At 41.3% G+C, this 23,790-nt stretch overlaps 1 long non-coding RNA gene across 1 annotated transcript in view; it reads left to right on the plus strand.

The window, feature by feature from the left end:
• The window catches only part of LOC115334802, a 62,707-nt gene that overhangs the window by 33,605 nt on the left and 5,312 nt on the right, over positions 1–23,790 (plus strand). Inside the window, exon 2 of the long non-coding RNA XR_003921266.1 lies at positions 22,836–22,914. This is a non-coding gene — a long non-coding RNA (uncharacterized LOC115334802). The remainder of the gene's footprint in view (positions 1–22,835; positions 22,915–23,790) is intronic.

Genomic DNA, 23,790 nt, shown 5'->3' on the forward strand with positions numbered 1-23,790 from the left:
TGCTGGGTCACTGGGAGTGCTACAGCCAGACAACCAGATCACATAAACTCCTCCAACAGCTGATCAAGCTTTGTTTGAATTCAGCTTTCCTTTATAGTTTTTATTCCTACTGGAAGGCTACGCCAGGGCCTTACTGCTTTCAAGGCTAGAGGGATGATCCTCTATCCTAGCTGCCCTCTCTTATGTGTTCTTTTGAAATTTATTGTTAGCTTATGCAGCTTGTTCTTGTGCTAATATTTTCTTTTTTGATGGCTCCTTTTCCTTTATCTTTTTTCTTTTCCTACTGCTCACTGACTATGTTTTTATAGACAGCATATCTCTCAGTCATCAAGCTGTTAGGCAAAAAAACCCTTGTATCTCTAGGTAATATGTACACTGCTCCATGGGATATCTGCTGTGCATTTCCCTCTCCTGTTCAAATTGGGGAACCTGTTGCAGTATGTCATGGCTTCCTTCTGTCCCAGACATCTAAGTTGCCTTCCCATGGAAACTAGGATGTAAGGGAAAAAGAGGGAAGCAAGGCATAACATGGCCTTGTCCTGATGTGGAACTGGTACATGACGGGGAACAGGTCACAATCTAAAGATATGGTGCATGCTTTAAGATCCTGCAAACAGATATAACTTAAGTTTCTTTCAACAGATTAAATGATAAGGGGATGGGGAGACTAATAAATAGCACCTGCTCTGTCTGGAGTTCATGTTCTTCAGACATGGGACGGATCGGCTAGATCTTACTAGTGCTTTGTAAGTAATTTTAATAGTTTTTTGCATCTTCTCAAAATATCTTGCCTGATAAAGTCCTGGTGTACAATCTGACTCTCTCACATCTGAATTATATTGGTAGTTCATCATCATCAAGGAATCTCCACTCTCCTCAGGTTTCCTCCCTCTTTGCTTAAATCCAATAGATGTATTTATAGCAAGAACGCTTGACTTGCGTGCATGACCTTGCGCTTGGTACAAATGACTTTCATCCCATATGTCTCACTCCAGTTTTCAAGGTCATTCAACTCATTTTCAGTAACAATATTCCTCTATATTGATGCCTTTATGTTCTGAGACAACAACAAATTTTTATGGTGCAATCACAATTTTTTTAACAGATTCATTAAAGAAAATATGAATCAAACTTATTCTAAGACATAGTCCTGAGAAGCAGCCTATTAATTATCCTTTACCTCTAGGCTTCTGATTTCCCTGTAATCTCCCCTTTAGCCAGTTCTTCTCCTAATTTGTAATCTAATATTATATTAATCTCTAGTTTCTGACTTAATGATTCCTCTCTCATACCCCATAATAGTAAGTATTGTACCAGTGTCCAGGTAGATTGAATCAGATGTCTCTCCTCAGCCTTAATAATTACTTACTTGTTTAGTCTTGCATGTTCTACTTTTAGTAAATCTGTGCAGTGTTTCTTTCCGCTTCCTTCCATGTCTTTAATTATGCTTTCCATCAAAGTTGCTCTAAGTTGTGTACAATTGTGGTCATACTAATGATCTTCTATTTAACCACATTATGTTTTTTCCTCCTTTGCTGTCCTCTGGCTGTATGACCTCTTGGAATATTTGATAATGAATTCTATGGAGTGGACCTGCAACTTCAGAAGCCATTTCTTTTGGGGGCTTGGAGGTAACCCAGCCTCCTGCAAGTTGGAATGCATGGAGGTCTTCAGCCTCTTTCTGCTCTAACATAGTACTTTAAGTTCCTATTTTTTATCTGTTTAGTCACTCTTCCTTTACATCCCCACTCAGTGTTTCCATCATACTTGATATAACTGACATAAAAGCAGTTGGGTTTTGGTCTAAACTGTGGTTATCTTTAATCTCTCCACCATGATTTCAATGCCTGCCTGTACTTTCTTTTTATTTATATGCCTGAGCATTACATTGCTACCTTTTAGAATGTCCATGCACAGTCTAATTCTGTTTGACTTCTTACAAAATTGCTAACAGAATTATTCCTGTAAGGTTTTGACTTCTTTAACTTTCAGGTTTTACCTTTTAAAATGCTTGGCAAAAGAAAGACCATGGTATCAAAGCAGCTGTTGTTTGTTTCTGGTTAAAAAGATGCCGCATCAGATTACTGGGTTTTATCTGCTTGGATGTTGTTTTGGAAGTGGTAACCTGTTGAGGGTTTGCCTTCCCTTTCCTGAGTTTTTGGAGGATTCTTTGCATGGCTTATAGATATTTTGAGAGTGTTCTCCAGCATGTTGTTGAAGAGATAGAGAGGAGGAAAGCATAATAAACAGGATTTTTTTTTTTTTTTTTTTGCCTAGTATCAAATGTAGCCCCAAATCCTCAACTCTTAAACAATAAGGAAAAAGAAAGTTTTTGTTCTTAATCAACTTGACTTCCTTGGTAGATTTGTTACTATTTATGTGCTAGTTCACCATACATTCAAAAAACTTCCCAGGTAGCTGAATCCTGAATTTTAATATAAAACCAGCCAAGAAAAGGAGAAAAATAAAAGGCAGGATTTTTTCTTAAATCTCAGCTAAAGCAAGCTTGATGGACTAGTCATTGTGGGAATGGACGCAACAGGAGGAAGAAAGACAGGACAATCCTAGGGCTATCTGATCAAGTTTAGGTACAAAAGATTTTAACTGGCCTTGATCTGTCTTGCTCCAGCTTGGGACTTTGAAGACTTTATGAACTGGTGACGTTTTCCCAGGATAAGACAGTTTCCTGCTCAGTTCCAATTAGCTTATTTGCACCCCTATCCAAGCCTCATAATTAACAATAAGTTAATTTTGAGTGTAAGGTCCTTGTTTATTATGTCTGTTGCCTAAGAGCATGTGCTGGTTTTGGCTGGGGTAGAGTTAATTTTCTTCATAGTAGTTAGTATGGAGCTATATTTTGGATTTGTGCTGGAAACAGTCTTGATAATTCAGGGATGTTTTAGTTATTGCTGAGCAGTGCTTACACAGTCAAGTCCTTTTCTGCTCCTCACCCTGCCATCGGGTAGGCTGGGAGTGCACAAAAAGTTGGGAGGAGACACAGCTGGGACAGCTGACCCCAGCTGACCAAAGGGATATTCCATACCATATGACGTCATGCACAGCAATAAAACTATGGCGAAAGTTGGCTGGGGAGCCACTGCTTGGGGACTGGCTAGGCATCGATCAGTTGCTGGTAAGCAATTGTTTTCATTTGCATCACTTATCTTTCTTGGGTTTTATTTCTCTGTTATTTTCCTTTTAATTACAATTTAATAATAATAATAATAATAATAATAATAATAATAATAATAATTTCCAATTATTAAGCTGTTCTTATTTCAACACACGAGTTTTCTCACTTTTACCCTTCCAGTTCTCTTCCCCCAGTCCTGCTGGGAGTGGGGAGTGAGCAAGCAGCTATGTGGTGCTTAGTTGCCACCTGGGGTTAAAGCACAACAGTCCTCTTTGGCACCCGACGTGGGGCTCAAAGGGTTTGATATAATAACAGGTTGACCAGAGTGTATTAGAAGGGATTTATATCTGTTAACAGTTGCGGGTCATGATATTGATTCATCTGTTCTTGATATTAGTTTATCTGATCTACGCCATGCTCTTTTTTTTTTTTGCTGTACATGTTAAAGATTGGTGTTGGCTTTTTCAGTTTTCTGTGCTCTGTAGTGATTAGTGATGTTTTGCCTCAGAGTTTTGTTATTAAAACACTGACCTTGAGCTTAATCTAGTATTTGGGCTCTGTACTGAAGCCATTACTGTACTTCGGGTACCATCTCATGGAGACAGTTAACTATACTTCTTCCTCTGAGATGTTTTTTTGTGGAGGAAATACAGAATGGCACCTTCGCCACTTTCTTCTGTGATGTTTTCTGCCTTGTTACAATAACTTCTCAGTATCTTGCACATCCTTGGGTAGTTAAAATACTTCTATTGGTATTTCTTAGGAATATTGCTTCAGTTTTGTCTAAGGTTAACAAGCAATTTAGGAATCTGACCCAGGCTCTGTGAGAGTATAGTCATGGGTGGCACGGCATGTGGGAAAATATGGGCAGGTATCTAGAGAACTTCTCACCTCCAATGGTCTGGAACTTCATTCCTGAGCAACTGTAGGATCCTGTTGAAGTGATAGAATGTTTAAGTACCCTCAGGAGAGGGTACTTCTAAGACCCAAAAGGGTACCGGTGGGCTTTTAGTATAGCTGCCTTGAGTACGGATAAGTTTAAACAGCTATCTAGCTTGCCTCATCTCTCAGAGGATCTGTCTGTGGTGGGGTTGCTGTGAATTAAAGAACAGCAGGTGCCAATTGCTACCATGGCAGTGCACCAGTGACAATATCACACCAGTCGAGATCCCTGGTTCCCATCCATAAGTTGATCTGGCTACTGGAAAGTCAAGGAGTGATCAGTAATATTCATTCACCCTTTAATAGTCCCATATGCCCAGTGCAAAAATCTAACGGAGAGTGGAGGCTAACAGTGGACTATTGAGGCCTGAATGAAGTCATACCACCGCTGAGCGCTGCCGTACCAGACATGCTAGGACTCCAATATGAACTGGAGTCAAAGGCTGCCAAATGGTATGCAACAATTGATATTGCCAACGTGTTTTTCTTGATCCCTCTGGCAGCAGAGTGCAGGCCACTGTTTGCTTTCACATGAAGGGGTATCCAGTACACCTGGAATCAACTGCCCCAGGGGTGGAAACACAGTTCTACCATTTGTCATAGACTGATCCAGACTGTACTGGAACAAGCTGAAGCTCCTGAACACCTGCAATACATTGATGACATCATTGTGTGGGGCAACACAGCAGAGGAACTGTTTGAGAAGGGGAGAAAAATAATCTGGATTCTTTTGAAAGCTGGTTTTGCTATAAAACAAAGTAAGGTCAAAGGACCTGCACAGGAAATCCAGTTTTTAGGAATAAAATGGCAAGATGAGCATCATCATATCCCAAAGGATGTGATCAATAAAATAACAGCTATGTCTCTACCAACTAACAAAAAAGAAACAGGCTTTCTTGGAGAATGCGTATTCCAGGTTATAGTCTGATGGTAAACCCTTTCTGTCAAGTGACCCGGAAGAAGAATGACTTTGAATGGGGCCCTGAGCAGCAGCAAGCCTTTGAACAAATTAAACCGGAGGTAATTTATGCAGTAGCACTTGAGCAAGCCCGGACAAGACAAGATGTGAAAAATGTGCTTTACACCTCAGCCAGGGATAATGGCCCAACCTGGAGCCTCTGGCAGAAAGTGCCTGGAGAGACTCAAAGTTGACCTTGAGGGTTTTGGAGTCAGGGATATAGGGGATCTGAAGCCCATTACACTCCAACTGAAAAAGAAATATTAGCAGCATATGAAGGAATTTGAGCTGCTTCAGAAGTAGTTGGTACTGAAGCACAGCTCCTTGTGGCACCTCGATTGTCTGTGCTGGGCTGGATGTTTAAAGGGAGGGTCCCCTCTATGCATTGTGCAACTGATGCTACATGGAGTAAGTGGGTCGCAATGATAATGCAATGGGCTCAAATGGGAAACCCTGACCGCCTGGGAAACGTGGAAGCGATCATGGTCTGGCCAGAGGGCCGAAACTTCAGAGTGTTACCAAAGGAGGTGACTAGTGCTGAAGAGGCCCCTCTGTATAATAAATTACCAGAAAATGAAAAGCAATATGCCCTGTTTACAGGTGGATCCTGTCATATTGTGGGAAAACATTGAAGGTGGAAAGCTCCTGTGTAGAGTCCTACATGACAAGTGGCAGAAACTGCTGAAGGACAAGGTGAATTGAGTCAGTTTGCAGAGGTGAAAGCCATCCAGCTGGCTTTAGATATTGCTGAATGAGAAAAATGGCCAATACTTTATACTGACTCGTGGATGGTGGCAAATGCTCTGTGGGGGTGGCTACAGCAATGGAAGCAGACCAGCTGGCAGTGCAGAGGTAAACTCATCTGGGCTGTTGAATTATGGCAAGATATTGCTGCTCAGGTAGATAACCCGCTTGTAAAAGTACGTCACATAGGTGCTCATGTAGAGTTGTGCCATTGAAGAACATTGAAACAATGAGCAGGTGGACTAGGCTGCTAGAATCAAAGCTAAACTATTATGAAACTGTTCTTATCTCAACCCATGAGTTTTCTCACTTTTACCCTTCCAATTCTCCTCCCCCCATCCTGCTGGTGAGCGAGTGGCAGTGTGGTGCTTGGTTGCCGGCTGGGGTTAAACTGCGACAGAGCACTTGGCACAGTCCAGGAGGACATGTGAAGACACAGGAGGAAAAAGAAGCAATCCCTACCCAAAGAGCTTGGGAATGACTGGAGGAAGGTTTCTTGAGTAACGTGCTGAAATGCAGTTTTGATACATATGTTGCTGTGGTGCATAAATTTTCACAAAGGCCTTCTTTCTGCAAAAGGGCAGGTTTTTATCTTACATAAATAAAGACTCAGTCCAATACCCAGTGAAATAAATGTCAAGGTTTTTTGAGCTGAGTGGGCCCGAAATGATATAAAAATGTCAGGGTGCTGTGGGGCCAGGAGTGGTGGGGGCTCACCATGGTGGGGTGGCAGTGCAGGGCCTGGCAGGCAGGGCCTGTCCTGCTGCCCCAGCTGGGAGCAGGGCAGCCCCGGTCCCAGGCACTGGGCACCTGCCCGGGGACGGGCCGAGGCCAGGCCGGGACGTGGGCTGGGCCTGGCTCAGCAGGGCCCATGGCTGGGCAGGGACGGGCTGTGGGGAGCCGGAGGCCGGCCCTGCTGTGGCATTGCTGGGGCAGGGGCTGAGGGTGCCGGGCGGCAACGTGGGGTCCTGGGCCGTGGGTGGGGGGAGCCCAGGGGCCGGGCAGGGACAGTCAGGCTGGTTTGTGCCCTCAGCTCCGTGACGGACATTGAGTCTGCTTGTGTGATCTTCCTAGGGACGCTTACTTGAATACGGCATTCAGATGGATACTGCATGTTTGAAATATAAAGTGAAATTGGGCCAATGCAGTCCTACAAATGCGATTTGTGTTGTTTAGCCGTCAGAATTTGGTGTATTTTCCTGAGCTCAGAGTGATACAGCAATAAGACTCATCTAGGTTCAGAAACTCACATGCAAAAACTCCGATCTGTGGTAAAAGCTATTAACAAATTAAATGAAGTATAATCAGGATTTGGACATGATGTCATGGAAATATCAGTGAGACAGAAGCTCCAATTACAGAAGCCTGTATTTAATGTTGTAAGGGACTTAGAAGTATGTTATTCTAAAACTGAACATAAGAACCATGAAGTCCAAACAAAATGATTTCCCTAGCTTATAGACATCCCAAATTTCATGAAATTCAGGCTTATCTTATTATAGTTTTTGATCTTTCAAGAAAAAAGTGAAGAGAATGAGAATTCTTTTGCTTCCTATTCTTTTCTTGATACCCTTTATCTTGCTTGGCTTTGAGTTACAACTGTGACATTCAATTAGGTGCTGAAAATGTACTAGTTGATTTGACACCGAAAGAAAAAAAATACGAATAATTTGTCATAAAAATACAATTCCTGCAGGATTCAAGTCCCTACTTAATAATATAAAGCAGATTTTTTTTTTGTTACTATCCTGCAAAATTTTGATGGGAATTTATAGGTATTAAACATAGCCAGAGGAGGGAGCCTCTAATTGTCCTATGAATGCAATGAAAACCTGTTGGGAATTAGAACAAAGTGAGAAACTTTTCAATTAAAGAAGAAAGCAAGCAAGCAGAGGCCTTTGTTGATTCCTATGGCTTTCAGTGAAAAAGCCCTCCAACTAGGCACGTTTATTGTAGTATCTTTTTCAGTGACTCAGTGCAATGCCTCCATGAAATCCAGCCCATGAAATACTCGCAGCTGGTACTGCAAATGCTGCCCAAACTTCCAAAAAACTCTTTCTGCCCTCAGAACTGGACGTCTCTCCTTCCCTTGTCACAGCAGAGCAGCACTGTTCCTTCTTAGCTCAGCTTTGCTCTCCTTCTCCTGTTCATTTGTCTTCCTTTCTGCCCTTTTCCTTCTTCCCGGCCTGTCCCAATCACAACTCCTGTTGCCTACTTTATATGGCAGCAAGTCGCGATGGGGAGCCTGGCAACGGGTGCTACTCAAGGGATAGAGGTGCAATGGAGGTAATGTTTGTATTGGCCCATGTGGGAAAGCAATCCGTGGGAGGGTTGTGGTCATCTAAGTCAGTTTACTCTGCTTTGAAGACTGCAGACAGAGAGTTCTCTTCACATCCTGAAAATTATCTCATCTATACCTGACGATTAGTCACTGCAGCTGTTGATTCCTCTTTGAGGCTTTAACTGCTCTCCCTGCATGCAGCTAAATATAATATTTGACCAAAATTTTACTTAAAATTACAAGCTTCAGAGTAATTCAGAGTGTGTGTGTCTTTTCTGACTATTGTAGCATTCTGAATCTTCAAATTGCTACACCTATACAATCTTATGATGTGCTCATCATGTTCCTTTTTCCTCCAGCTTCCTGAGTCTGGGTAGAAAAACTCATGAAAGGATATAGAATTGAAAGTTAGAGAAGTCTGAAATCAGGTTGTTTATTGGATTGAAATTGTTCCTTTTCTGTATATGCATGTGGCTTAGTCTTTAGCTATGTGGTCCATACCTTTTTTTTCTTTCTCCTGTGAAATGCTGCTTGCATACTGTACAGTGTGGAGTTGCTCTGTGGGTGAATTGGAACTTTGTACTGAATTGGGTGTTGGGATGCAGAGTTACAGTGTAGTTTCATGGTTAAGATAACTGGAGGATGTCCAGGAGAAGTGAGTCTTTTCTTCCTGCTACTGCCACAGAGATACATATGATGTCATAGAAACTGGCATGAACAAGACTTTCCATAAATGACCACTCCCTCTCTTTTCCTAATTTTCTTTGTGCCTTCTGTTACGCTTTTGTCCTAATGTACATGTGTGCTGACACTTACAACTGTATTTCAAGACAGTGGGACCAGTGCTTTCTGAACAGGTGAAGTCCTGTATGACAGTAAGCTCTCTGGAAAGCATTGCTGCCACGATGTCTACCTGGGCACAAAATTCATTAGATTCTTTTCAGAATCTCCATGCCCTCATTTGCCATATGTGAGATGAGGCTCACCCTGCTTCCCCTTCACTCACTGTTGTAAAACCGAATCTAGAACATTTATGAAAATACCCAACTGGTGAACAGCGTGGATTGGAGCCTGTGCCCTTGGAACTGCACTGCTGTAATTCTCTTTGTAGATGAGACCGCTCTTTAAAACTGTTTCGCAATTATTCTTGGAGCAGATAAATGCACCTGCTTAAGGAACAGGTCTTCAGGTGAGTAGTGCTTTCCACAGTAAACAGGCCTATTGCACTGGCAGTGCTTTCACTCCTGTAATGCATTAAAGTTCAGGAGGTTTTCTTCAATGGCAGTGCTTGAATACATCAGCTGGATATAATTTCCCCATTGGTTGTTATGTGCTACATCTGTACTCTTTGATCGTATTTGCAATGCATTATGAGCTTGCGCTTATGAGTCTTGCACAGAAACAAAAGTGACTTTCACTGCAAGCTTTCTTTTTGCTTGCCAAAATGCAGGACAGACAGGGACGGAAAATAGGCATAGGGGAAACAAGCTTGGTGGACTTCTGATTTTAGAGCTTTCAGCAGTGGTTAAATGCTTAAAACCCCCCTATTTCTTGTTTTGTTAAACAAACCATTCATAATTATCTTAACACACATAACCATGATTCACTGAGCAGCAATTAAACAGAAGCCTTCTACAAACTGGCTCAGTGATGTAAAAGGACTCCTTCAGCCCTTCCTCACTTGGCACATGAATGACTTCCAGCAAGAATGAGCAATTATAGTTTAAGCTAAAGGGTTAAGACACTGTGATCAAAAGCTGTAACAACTACTATCATTAATGGACTGGCATTGAAGGGGGATTATAATCTTTACCAGTGAGGTCACTTTTTTGCCTTCATTTTGCTCTATAGTTCTCGCACTGATAAGTTGTTTTAATAGCAATTTGTACTCCATTACTGCCTGGTCATGATCAAAGCCTTAACACGCAATGAAAATTTTTTTGCAAAGATTCCCTCCATCTGGTGCTGAATAGTTTCCATTTCCTATTTGACTGGAAATCTTTTCCAGGGCTTCTTCCTGCATGTGAGAGACACATGATAGAAAAACTGCTCCCAAAACTTCCAGGGGAAACATTCATTTGACACTTGTTCATTCTGGGATTACAGGTGCCTGTTTAATTTACACCACATGTGGTTTTAGTTTCCTTTTGTTTATTTGTTTTAAGGGCTGTATCCAAGACATAATGTTCAAATCCAGATCTTGGATCTTTCCAGAACTTGCAACTCAATGTTTTGCTTTATTCCATTGCTGAAATGGAATTTTATATTCCTGAGTAACAAGTGAATAAGGACCCTAAGGAATAGGTGTCAAAACCATAGCTTCAGAAGTATGCAGTACAACTAAGTGGTAGTTTCACTTCATAATAAAATTTTTTTGTTTGCTTCCTCTTTTTAGCTTTATGCCTCAAAGAATCAGGTATGAACTGGTTCTCAAATGCAAATCTTTTCTAGCTGCTGTAGATAATCAGGTTTCAGATAAAAATCATGGCACTTCTCACGTTTATTCTCTGAATCTGTAATCTGATCCTGGTATGCTTGAAATTGGAAATGCAGCTCCTTCCAAAGGTCCAGTTAGATGTTCTCAGTCTGTTGTAAGTGTTGCGAGCCTTTCACTTTAGGCTGATCGCAACAGTTTTGCCCAGCTGGTGGCAAATATCACTTAGTGCTCAACTTTCACTAGCTGATGTGCCTTTTGAATGTAAAAGAAAGGAAGAAAATGGGCTTGAACATGTCGCCATTTTCTTTTCTGAAAGCACTGTATGAACATGTCTTTGTTACACAGGAGTGAACTGCCACTGTCTGAGTTTCTCAGAACTCACTAAAATCATCTTAGCATGCTGTACTACAGACAAAGCTTTTCAGTGTTCAGTTCTTCTCACTGAAGTGTTTTCCTTCCTTGGCTCTCAGCCACAGATTAATAGTCTGTAACCAAGCTCACTCTTGAAAATGTCAAATTTAATTGAAAAAGGAAAATCAGAAAATAAAAAGTTATCTGGCGTGACTCCTCTGGGTCCCACTCTTACAAGCTTTGCAGGTTCCTCTGCTTCATTAACCAACCCAGTGTTGGAAGGCTAAGCCCTCACTGTCCCCACTGCAGCTTCTGCCTGGAGTCCCTGGGGCATGATCCAGCCATGGTGGCATTGGAGGAACCCAACTTGATTCAGTTCTGGCTCCCAGGCTGCACAGAGCAATAACAAAGGCCTTTTGGCCCCTCCGCCCCCTCCCTGCTTTGCCAATAAGCTGAAGAAAAGCAATAGCATGAGCTGTCACATGGCTAAGGACATAGGCTGCCATCTGCACTGTTATTTCTAGGTCCTAACACTGCATCCCAAGGCGGAGTTGGAATGGAAGGTGCCAAGTACAGAGGTACAAGCAGCAGGAGAGGAGATTGGGCCAAAAGTTTTCCCAAGAAACAAAGAACTGAGCAGGAAGCATTTGGTTTAGAGCCTTCTGGTTTGCTGTGCTTTGGGTGAATCAAAGGGAGAGTTGTGAAAGAGAGGGATGTCTGTCATGGTGAGCTGGGAATCCGAGAAAGTGCTGACCCCAGCTCACCAATGTAACTCTAGAACTGGGAGCTGGGAGCTGCCAGTCCCCACTGGTCTATAGAATTGCCTGCGTGGTCAATTTTACTACATGCACAACCTCTGAAACTGGTAGGAATGTCTAAACCACAATCCCATTCTTGTGTGAATTTACTGAAGAGCAGAACACTGAGTTTTTGGCTCAAGTTCATGATGGGAAAAACTGTCAAATCGGAGAAGTCTGTCTAGGAAGCAGCTGTTTATAGCTGTTGTGAATGTGCACCAGTCCCAAGTTCTGTTTGACAGATAACATATGCCCTCAGTTATCAAAGCTTTCCAGTGCTTTTCTTTGAGTCCAGCAGACTTAAGAAGTCTTGTATCTTACAGCAAGGAAATTTGCTGTTATAAGAACTTGTGTTATGGTAATAGTGCCTTGACAGGAGAGAGACCCAGTATAGAACAGAGTGCCGCTCTGCCCTTGGAGGGCCTTTGCAGGTGGGCATTCATCTGGCTGCTGTATTTGGATGCCAGCAGAATCCAAATGATCCCCATTTCTGGCCTGCAGGTAGAAAACTGTTTTGATCTAGAAAGTAGCATAGTGTTGATGATTATCCGTTCAGAGGGAGCACACACACAAGGCATTTCAGTGTTGTTTCTTTTGAGTTATTATTTTGCATGTGACATCTGCAAGAATTCTTACCACTCCTCTTCTGTGTTTTATCTCGGAGGGAGGTAAAATGCAGCAGAGAAACAGCTGAAGCCAAGTTAAAAAATGGAGTTCTTAGTCCAGTGCAGGTGTGCAGTGAGTCCTCAGTATTCGTGCATGTCATAGACTTTTTTCCTGCCTTCACATAGTGCTACAAGATTGCAGGAGAGAAATTTATAGCAGGAGCCATTATTAGAACTTCTTACTTGCCTGTTTACTGTTGAATATGTTGTGCAGTACAGATAAAATTTTAAGGCACTAAGACTTGTGTGTGTTGGGATTTCATTAAGAAAAGTGTTAATTTCCTTAGAATTCTCCTTTTATTTTTTTTTTTTTAATATATATTTTTGCAGCTTCATATTCTCATAGCTGTTGTCCATAAAGAGATGAGAACACTTGGTACAGACACAGGAGGTCACTCTTAGGTAATACATTCGGAAATGTAGCCTGCATTTTCCTGGTGATTTCCATGATTTGGCTCTGTTGTTCCAGCTGGACTCTCCTCCAGACAGTCCTGTTGGAAAGGAGAAGACTGTATTTCTGTTGGGAGCCAAAACTGGAGAGGTAGGGGGGTCCTCAGCAAGGAGCCTTAGGGCTTTCTCCAGTGCTGCTTAAAGCAAGGAGACCTGCCTTGGCAGGAACTAGGGCTTGTAGGACATTTTTAGCAGATGGAAGAGTGCCAGAACAGAGATAAGGCCCTCACCCATGTTCTGTATTCTCTAGCTGTATGAGGGAGTACTAGGCTGTCGGTGCCAAAATACCCTCCTCCTTTAGGACTGGAGGCTGTGCTGATTAGTGGTTAGAATAAGAGTGGGGTAATGAAGGCCTCTTCACAACTCTGTCGTTGATTTGCCTTGGGCCAATTGCCTCAGTTTCCTTATTCCTAAATTTCTTAAGCTGTAAACTCTGAATAGTCATATCTGTGTCTTTGCAAAGTCCTTTTGAGAAGTTAAGCAATAGAAACTGAGTATTATCCATGAGACTAGTCTAGGACTGCCTTCCCGTAGGTGGGCAGTGTTTTTTCCCAGCATGCTGAACAGCTGCAGCCTGTAATGGATTGCTTTTTATTCATCTCCACGTGTTACATCTTTTCTTCTAGAAGAAGTAGGTTTGCAATATTCACTTTGGCTTAGCTCTAAACTTTCTAACCACTCTAAGTGTTACTTGGTCTCTTTTCTTACTTGAGCATGGTAAGGCTGAGTGTTGCGAGTAAAATCAGGCTTCCACTTTTTATCTCTCTCACAACAGTTTAAGGCAGTTGATCGTGAGGTTTCTTTTGTGGGAACTGAATACAGCCTGCGCTGGCAGCAGTTGTGATGCAACACTTTTTCATAGATATAGAGAACCTGCTGCAGACTCCCGGGCAGTCCTCATACTCATGGAGAGCTTTGCATTTTCAACCACTTCTGAGAAATGCTGTATTCCCATCAAAGCAAACAATTCAGCCAGCACTCAGCCTGAGTCTTCTTGTATCAGGGGGGCAGCTCAAGTTTACATTAACAAAATTAGGATCACTTTTACAAAGGTTTGTTGGAAGAGGCAAGTAAACCATTTTCAGTAAAATAATCATCCATCTTAAAGTAGTGATAGATAGAAGCTGGAAAACAGCACACAAACACTACAAAAGACAAATAAAAGCCAGACTCCTGGAGAATATAATGTATTTTCAAAGTTACACTGAAGGGCATGTACTGCCTACAGACATTTTTCAATTTGAACAACTTCATAAAGGCCATGAGAACAGTCTTCAGGCATTTATAGAGAAACACCAGTATGCAATCCCTTCAAAGATTGGGGGAATAACTAAATAAAATTCATTTATATGACTACCTACCTTCCAAACTCTAAATGTTAAGTACCCTAAAATTAATTTGCAGTCCAGCTCAACATTAGGTCTGTAAAGAATGTGTGATTGATCCTAAACCTCACAGAAGGGATCGGAGGAAATGAAAGTAATTACCTGAAACTAATAATGGTTCCCTAATGAATGAGGGATGCAGCTGTCTGAGACAATGGGGGATCTCCCTGGTGCCAACCAGGTGACAGAAGCCCGAGAAACAGATGTATTTTCAAGGTATCTGTGCAAGAGATAATGTGGCTATGAGTCAAGGCAACAGTTTGTGGTCTGCAAGTGCACTGTTACACCTGTGTGTTTGGGGTTGTGGGACAGTGTCAAATCCACCTCTGAAGAAGCAGGTCTGAGTCATTAGATGTGGCTGAGGATATAAGAGTTATAAGGAGCATCTTAGTTCAAGCACTCTCAATTATCCAAGCAAAAATCTCTTAAGAGATTGGTGTTTCCTTCAAGTTGCAATTAATGATGTTTTTTATCAGCATGTTGGACACACATAAGGATTTGAAATCACTTTCAAAATTGCTGGTTACAGTAATAGCTACTTTCTTTATTAATTATTGGGGAAATAATGAATTCACTTCTCTTGCAGCTCTTTAACAAGGAAGTACAAGCTGTCTTTAAAGTACCAGCAGCCCAGTTATTCCTCTGTTATTCTGACACAACATGTATTCATCTTCCTTCAAGGCTTTAAGCCATTCTGTTTATCAAGCAAATCAGCAAATAAGTCAAAGCACAACTCTAAAACTGAAGCAGCCTTATCTGCAATACAGGAAATAGAATTCTACTGCTATTTTATGGCACACGGGACCATCAAAGAACAGTCTTTATCCAAATCAGATAAGTTTTACCAATAGTTCAACTAATAGTAAATTATGGAGAAAGGTAAACGTACATGAAGGTGGAGGAAAAAGTCCCAGATTTCAAATCTAACGCGCCTCTGCAATGACATGTCACAGTTTCAAAAAGAAATTTGCCAAAGGAACTGAATGAAAACAAATCTACAACATTCCTCTATAACTCAAATGGAAACAATGTTTACAAATCCTCAGGTATTCATAGGAGAGAAAGTATTCTTATTAAAGTGGCATAATGAAAGAAAACAGTGATAAGTGATGTTCTTCAAGAAAAGTCTGAAGCCTTGTCTACATGGAATGGTGTTTTTTGTATTTTGTTTAATTTCAGCCCATTTATTCCTGTGATGATGCTAGTAGATTTAGAGAGTGTGTCCACTCTGTTTACACTGGGTTAGATCTCAGTGAGGAAAAGATAGATCCATAGAGTTCTGGACTTTCTCAAAATAATTGCATACCATTGTGGGTGCAGTGTCCATCAGATTTTGCATTCTGGGATTTTTTTCATTGTTGGTTTTCTACTAGAACCTGCTGTATTTATCAGTCTTGTGGTCAAATTCAAAAGATCCCGTGATTCCTCTGATACTGATTTCACCACCATTTTCATGTTGCCTAAGGACACAACTGACCACTGCAAATCAGATAGTTATTACTATAAACAGGGTGAAGAATGCATACTCTTGCAGCATGGATGATTTTGGATAAAACTGAAACTGCTTTACAGTGGTCGGTATTGTGCCATGTGAATACCGTAAGAGATGAAGTGGGGGGAAAGTCATAGTGGGCCACATCAAAGGTCCTTCTAACAAAGTATTCTGTTCCCAGCAGTGACCTGATAGTTATGTCAAGGGAAAAGTAGAAGAACAGGGAAAGAATACAATGACAGTTTTTCAGCATGTTCTTTCAGATTATTTTGTGGATTGTTGTCTGGTTTCAGCTGGGATAGAGTTAATTGTCTTCCTAGTAGCTGGTACAGTGCTATGTTTTGAGTTCAGTATGCGAAGAATGTTGATAACACACTGATGTTTTCAGTTGTTGCTAAGTAGTGTTTAGTCTAAAGTCAAGGATTTTTCAGCTTCTCAAGCCCAGCCAGCGAGAAAGCTGGAGGGGCACAAGAAGTTGGCAGAGGACACAGCCAGGGCAGCTGACCCAAACTGGCCAACGGGGTATTCCATACCATGGGACGTCATGTCTAGTATATAAACTGGGGGGAGTGAGGGCGGGGAATCGCTGCTCGGGGACTAACTGGGTGCCGGTCGGCGGGTGGTGAGCAATTGCACTGCGCATCATTTGTACCTTCCCATCCTTTTATTATTACTGCTGTCATTTTATTAGTGTTATCATTATCATTATTAGTTTCTTCTTTTCTGTTCTATTAAACTGTTCTTATCTCAACCCACGAGTTTTACTTCTTTTCCTGATTTTTTCCCCCATCCCACTGCAGGTGGGGGGGGGGGGGGTGCGGGAGTGAATGAGTGGCTGCGTGGTGCTTAGTTGCTGGCTGGGGTTAAACCATGACAGTTGTGAAGTGTTTCCATACTGATACATTCTTTCTTCTTTTGGTCAAGTAATATGGATGATGAACAAAAGCAAAGGATTGCCTGCAAAATGACAGTAACCAGCAGTGGCTGTGGAACAGTAGGATCTGGAAGGCTTTTGCAGTTTTGCTGAGTGCAGGTATTCCGAGAGTGTCTGTGGCACAAGGCCAGCTCAGGTTCCCTTTCAGCAGAGGGGGCTGTCTGTCTTCTGCCTTCCTGATAACTTGTTGCTCCTGAGAGCTACTTGCTGGTTGCAGACCAGTTTAGTGCTGGTTTTTGTGGTGTTAGAGCTGTAGTCACTGATGATAACGCTATTTAAGAATGCTCTGGCCTCATTTTTGCAACATTAGTTACTACAAAGGAGATGAAGAAATTGATTTGCAGGATTGCGATTCCAATGAAACACAGAGGTCACTGATGGGACCTGGCTACCAGACCCTCCAATGTATTCAGGTGCTTAACTGCCACTGAAGTTGCCTGCTTATTTGTTCGTATGAAATTCCAAAGTATAATCTAAAATTAAACTTCTGATTTTGTCTGTAGTGGAAGTTAATTAGCACATCTCAACTTGCCCACCAATATCACTTTCATTTGGTGTTAAGAGCAAGTTTAGCACTCAAGTCTCTTTTTTTCCATAGCAAACAGCCTGTGCTTATTATCATATTAAAGGAATGCCACTGGTTAAATCAAGCAATGAATATAAATAGCTGTATTACTGCCATCAGGCATCAGTGTTTATTTAGTGGATGTGAATCATGCGTGCCTCTTTGATCTGGCTTTGACTAAGCCATTGCTGTTTTCATACAAAAAAGGTTATTTGCAAACACTGCAAGAGTATCGTATACATTAAACATGGAACTAATCAATATGGAAGGCTCTCTGCTACTTTGACAACCCTGTGCACTGCCACAGTGTCTTTAAGTGTTTTGAATTTCTCTGTGAGTACCTGGGTCCCTGAAGACACTCTCAGCTCTTTCCTTTGGACTAGAGAAGATCAAGATTGAAATCTGGGCCCCACTGAAATCAGTGGCCATATCACTCTCCCGTCCCTGTGAAGGGTACATATCTGGCAGCAGAGAGGACAAAAACAATCAAGGACAACACTGACTTATTTGTGGACTGGTTTGATTACAGAGCATGCAGGAGAGTATTTGAAAGAGAAATTTTTTTGTGCATAATCAGTTAGGCAGATAGACTCAGACCTACTTGTGCTCACTACCCACACTGAACTTTTTATTACTTTTTGCTAAAACAAAGCTCCTGTGTTGAATTTTAAAACTGAACCCACATGCCTCCCCTTCAACAAACTATATGCAGACTGTTGTGTGCATTGGAAAAGCAAATGATAACCCATAGGTACTGCCAAAGTAATGTTATCACAGTCATTGTGATAAACAACTTGGAATGGGGCTCATTCTGATGCCAAACATTAACCTGGGCAAAATAGCTGACAGAAAAGGTGTTTATTCAACCACGAGACATGACTGACCTCAAATGCTCTCCAATGAGGGAACTGGGGATGACAAAGAAGTGGAAAAATTGTAGAAATACCCAAATAATTAGGTGATTTCTGAGTCCAAAGTGTGCATCCATCCCTCCCTCACTTTCTGTTACTTCTACTATTATACAAGGTCATACAAAAATTTTAGGATTCAAAGGAAAACTGGACCCTCAGGTTTTAGGGCAAATTTGATCTTCACTCCTACATTTGTAGCAGTCAGATTAGTTTTGCATAATTTGGGATTTCTTTGTTATAATTTAATGTCATTTTAAATACTAATCTCCCCTATGTTTATCTGCAGGTGTGGTAGAAAAGGAGTTTTTAAATAATTTGGAATGATAACTGTACTAGGAAAGCATAGTGGACCAGTGAACTATTTCTCTTTCAGTCTCTGATATTTTGTAATGGACTGAATTACACTGTAACTTTGTCTAACCTAAAAAAAATCATGAGAATTGTTAGGATGAAAGTGAAATGGTGATCATTTTGAAAAGTGAAAAAGGAGACAGTTTTGTTGTGTTCTTTTGTAAAGATCATATGCTCTTCATGTTAATGTTATGATGTTCTCTTGCCTGATTGGGTATTATTACATCAAAGATTTTGTCAGAGAAACCCAGCCAGAAAGCCTAACCAATGAGTGACCCAGAGAAGAGTCCTTGAGGAAGTGGCAGAGATGCTGTTATGGGGGAATGCCTTCCAGCTGGCTTCTTTCCAGAGTGGAATGATTTATTCTTCACAGCGGCTAAATCTAGAACACCAGAGGTGCCCGAGTCTTTGAAATTCTGGAAAGTCCTGATACAGTTACTGTGAAGGCAATAGATTTTACAAGTTTTCAGAGCTTAAACTGGGAAATAAACCAAACCATTTTGTTTCTTCTAGCCCAGAAATGAGAAGTACTGAGACTGAGGGGAATAGAGTGACCAGTTCTCACTTATTTTAAGGGATGTTCTTCATTTCATTCATGTTACATGAATAAAGGGAAGGTGGGTCAATCCATCAACCCTTTGTTTTATTGACCCAATCAAAGCAATGTAACTATTGATTGAAGCTGTTTTTCTCTGCACAATGCAGCCTGAAGAAATCTAATCTTTTAACACAAGCTAAGCCAAAGCTTTAAGGTATGCATGGAACTGCATACCTTAAATGAGAATCATGGCTGTGACTTTGTGGTGGGAATTTAGCCTGTTAAAACATGACCTTACCTCAGGCTTCTGCTTCTTGCACCTTTACCTAGGTAAAGAAAAGGCACGCATGGAAGAACATTTCTAAAAGCAATCAGTTAATAGTTATGTAGTTTGTTCTCTGTGTTACTGAACTGTTTCACTGACTCTGTAGAGATGGCAGTGTCGCAAATTGTGTGAATACCTCCTCACCCTGAGAGTAGACAACTGCTGTGTCTTGCAATGGGGAGTGCAGTCAGACTTTCCTGTAGTATATGTAGGGAAGAGCTGCTACAAACTGAGTCCATTTCTCAAGAGATTTTGACATCAAAATATGTATCTCCAGTTCATTCAATTAGTCAAAAGCCCTTTCTGGTGGAGAGAAAAAAAAAAAAAAAAAAAAATCCAGTTTTGACTATTTGTTTCAATCCTTCTTATAGTAGATTCCTTCCAGAGCTTCCCACGATGGTACTGAAGTTCAGATTACAGTCCTAATGAATGCTGTAATAAGTGAAGCTGTTACAAAAGGTACCTTAAGAAACAGCCTTTTCCCTGCATTATTCTTGACGAACAAACTGGTGATATTGTGAAAGATATCTTCAACCTTTACCCTCAGCACTGCTGCCAACCCCTCCATGTGCTTTGGCAGTAGCTTCAGTGGGATCTCAACTCAAATGGAGGAGAACTGGTGGGTATGTGTTGCAATGAGAGCGTGTTAGTGCTCAGGTAGTAGGGCTGCTCACCTTGCCCCAGTTCAGGTGCAGAGCCAAGTATTCTATAACATCATAAAACAAACAGCAGAAACTGTTGGTCACAAAGATAAATATTTGCTACGTTACAGAATCTTATCAGAGGGAATGTGTTCTTACTGTTTGTTGGTGGGACTTTCCAGGAACTGGAGATACATAGGGTCAGAAAATCCTGTCAGCTTCAGTGGAGCCGAGTTTCCACCCTCAGTGTCTACTATTTGAAACCACAGCTTGTGTGCTCTCTTGCTTGCTCTCTCTAAACCATTCTGTTTCACTTCTCTGTCAACTCTAAGCTGTGAACAAGGCACATAACTTTCATTTCTATCCATGCCTAATGTTTCTGAGAGCAGGTTTTGGCAGTGCTTTTTAAAAATACATGATGCCTTGTCTCTAGCCAGTAGAAGCCATCCTGGCACTGTTGAAAATTAGATCCTCTTTACAAAATATTTCTCAAGAAGACTGGATTATTTAGATGGGGATATTGATAATATGGATTACCAGGGCCCTAACTCTACAATATATCATGTGTAAGGAAATAGCTCTCTCTCATAGTGCCTTAGAATCTACAGAGTGGAATCCCTTCAGGAATTAACAGCTTAATTTGACAATTTTTAAAATAGAATTAGCCTAGTTTTCTAACAGGAGAGTACTCACAGTAGGTTTTGAACTGGCTAGCTGGTTTGAATGGAGGAGTGCAGAACTTTAAGATTATTAGAGTCCAAGTGAGTCTATTGTTAACCCTTCAGAAGAAAGGATTGCAGTGTGAGCTTAACAGTATTATACACTGTCATGGTTTAACCCCAGCCAGCAACTAAGCACCATGTAGCTGCTCACTCACTTCCCCCTGCACCCAGTGGGATAGGGGAGAGAATTGGGAAAAAAAGTAAAACTCATGGGTTGAGATTAGAATGGTTTAATAGAACAGAAGAGAAGAAACTAATAATGATAATACTAATAAAATGACAATAGTAATAATAAAAGGATTGGAATATACAAGTGATGCACAATGCAATTGCTCACCACCCGGCGATCAATGCCCAGTTAGTCCCCGAGCAGGGATCCCCCTGCCCCCACTCCCCCCAGTTTATATACTAGATGTGATGTCACATGGTATGGAATACCCCGTTGGCCAGTTTGGGTCAGCTGCCCTGGCTGTGTCCCCTCCCAACTTGTGCCCCTCCAGCCTTCTTGCTGGCTGGGCATGAGAAGGTGAAAAATCCTTGACTCAGTATAAACACTACTTAGCAACAACTGAAAACATCAGTGTGTTATCAACATTCTTCTCATACTGAACTCATAACACTATACCAGCTACTAGAAAGAAAATTCACTCTATCCCAGCTGAAACCAGGACATACACCAAAGAATCCTTCTATATGGAGGATTTGATGAGTACTTAGCTAAGGCAAAAACTGAAGGCCAAGGCTGCACAATATTAGACACGAGAAACTCCAGCCAGAAGCATCTGCACCACTGGGAGCCAAACTCAACCTATTGTGCTGCTTGTAGAGCTCCATGTCATTACACATGTAGAAATATGATAGGAAGCCTGTGTATTACCTATGTGTTATGTTCCCTCACTACCATGGCATTTCATTTCCTGATAAGTCAACTGCCTGGTTAAAGAGGAGTTAAACCCCCCTGTCTTTCAAGCTGAAGCACACATCACAATCATTAAATCATCACTCAGGTCCAATCCCATAAAAAAATTCATTGCATGGACTCTTTCTGAAGTCTATGGGTCTCTACACACATGCATAACTCTGCCTCACCATATTTCATTGAAGGATTACAATCTAACCAGGTAACTAGGCCCTGTCCCATGAGTCTATTGAGCCAGTGAGAGTTTCCAGATAATATGATAATGCCACATTGTATTTAGCTGAATATGTGATTAATCAGTCTTGTGCAGGGCAGTTCTGTAAGAAGGGTTTCTATCACTAAACCATTACTGTTTGCATCTGCCCTGGCATTGAGTAAATTCTCCTTAACAGCCAATGTTTTAGTGATTTATTTCTCAGTGCTCTAAATACAGATCCCAAGAATAAGTCTGATAGAAATGGCTTGTTGTAGGTATTTCATAAAAAAACAGGGAAAGAAGATTTCTCATTTGATTTTTTTAACAAGTGCATCTTTCCTTTTTTACTTTGCTATTACAAGTTAAGTTCTTTGTGCTTTCTGTGTGAATGTGGATGGCTTGTAAGTGTTTAACATGTGTTTGTTCATGGCTTCTTGCTCATCTGATTTCCTTGTATTGGCTTCTACTCTCTGACCAGTTTTGGTCTGTTCCCATACTGAGGAACATTTAGAAATCTCATCATGCCTTACACTAGCGGTTCATCTCCTGTGGTGGATATGGTTCCAACATTGTTCCCATCTGGTTTCTGCTCCAGTGAAGGCAGACCAGTCTTTATTTCAAGAAACTATTCAGGTGGGAAGTAGTTAGCCTCAGTTTGTGGTTATTTAAACTTTCCTGGAGTGCTTTGCTAATATTGTATGGAAGAAAGTGCTGGGATGCTACTGACTGTGTAAGCAGTCTTGCTGGTGCAGGTTTTAGCACAATATTCTGACACAAAATTGGCTTTTCTTTTACCTTAATGCTATCACCTGGGCATGCTCAAAATACATACCCTGTTGTTATGGGATGTTCTTGCTGCAGCTAAGTAGAGGCATCCCAAAAGCCTGGTCTGCTTCTGGCCATGCTCCCTGCAGGAACAAAGCAGAGAGGCTCTGCCTTTGTAATTGTGAGGCTGCCTGTCTCTGGGTCCTCCATCAGTCTGGAACTTCCTATGATCTCTCCCACAAGTGCAGTCTCTAACCTGAAGAAGGTGACAATTATCAGAGTTTTGAAGTCATGGTTATACACCTGAGGACAATTTATGTTTTAATCTTGCAGGTGGTTCTCACCTTCATAAGCCTGAGGCCCTGAAGCCCGACCCTTTGGCTGTTGTGACTGAGTTTTTAACAACAGTTGGGTATGTTATATAGATGCATCTGGGTTTTTTTAACATGGATGTGAAAATACGGGTGGTGATGATAGTGGTGAGAATTATTCTGTCACGAGGTGTGAGGGGGAGAGAGATTCAGATGGGATTGCCTGTTACCACCAACTGCTTCCTGGTTTTGTCACATGTTGTAAGTGTCTCCTGATGTTGCAATGAGAAAAAAAACACAAATTGGTTTTCAGTTCTGCAGAATCATTATGCGAAATCTACAGGGAATGCTGGGAGTGAATGAATTTGCTGGCTTTATTGTTCTGAAGAGCTGAGCTGTACTTTGTGGTTTGAGATACCTACAGGTGTAAATCTGTCTAGAGCAGAGTCTGCATGGTGAATATTTAGTGGAAATGAAGGGTCACTCATGGGGATGGCGGATGGGGGTGAAGAGTAGCATCTGGGTTCTGTACACAACACTTTTTCTTTTTTAAATAGCTGTTTTCCTTGGGAAATAAAATTCCATTCATTTCGCCGTGAGATATTCTAGGAGACATACAAGACCAAAAAAAAAAAAAAAAAAAGGATAAAATGCTTTGTCTACCTCTTGTTCCTTTTTTCTTCCAACTGTTGATTATCTTTTTTTGTCAGTCCCAGTTTGTCAATTTCCATTCATTTCCTTTCATTGGTTTTCTCTTTCTTACTGAAGTTATTCATCAATTCTCTCACAGTAGAACTTCCTCTTCCAGGCTCTGGGGTCCCATTCTTCCATTCCCGAAGTCCATCTCATTCTTCTTTTCTCTCTCTATCTTGCTCTCTCCTTTACTACTGCTCTGTCTTTCAATTAAATTTCCTGTTCTAGCCAACACTTATCTTTCATGCCCTTGCTCTAACACCCCCTCCAGTGCTCTTCTCCCC

Source organism: Aquila chrysaetos, chromosome 2 (assembly GCF_900496995.4).
Source record: "Aquila chrysaetos chrysaetos chromosome 2, bAquChr1.4, whole genome shotgun sequence".
Classification (NCBI taxonomy): domain Eukaryota; kingdom Metazoa; phylum Chordata; class Aves; order Accipitriformes; family Accipitridae; genus Aquila; species Aquila chrysaetos.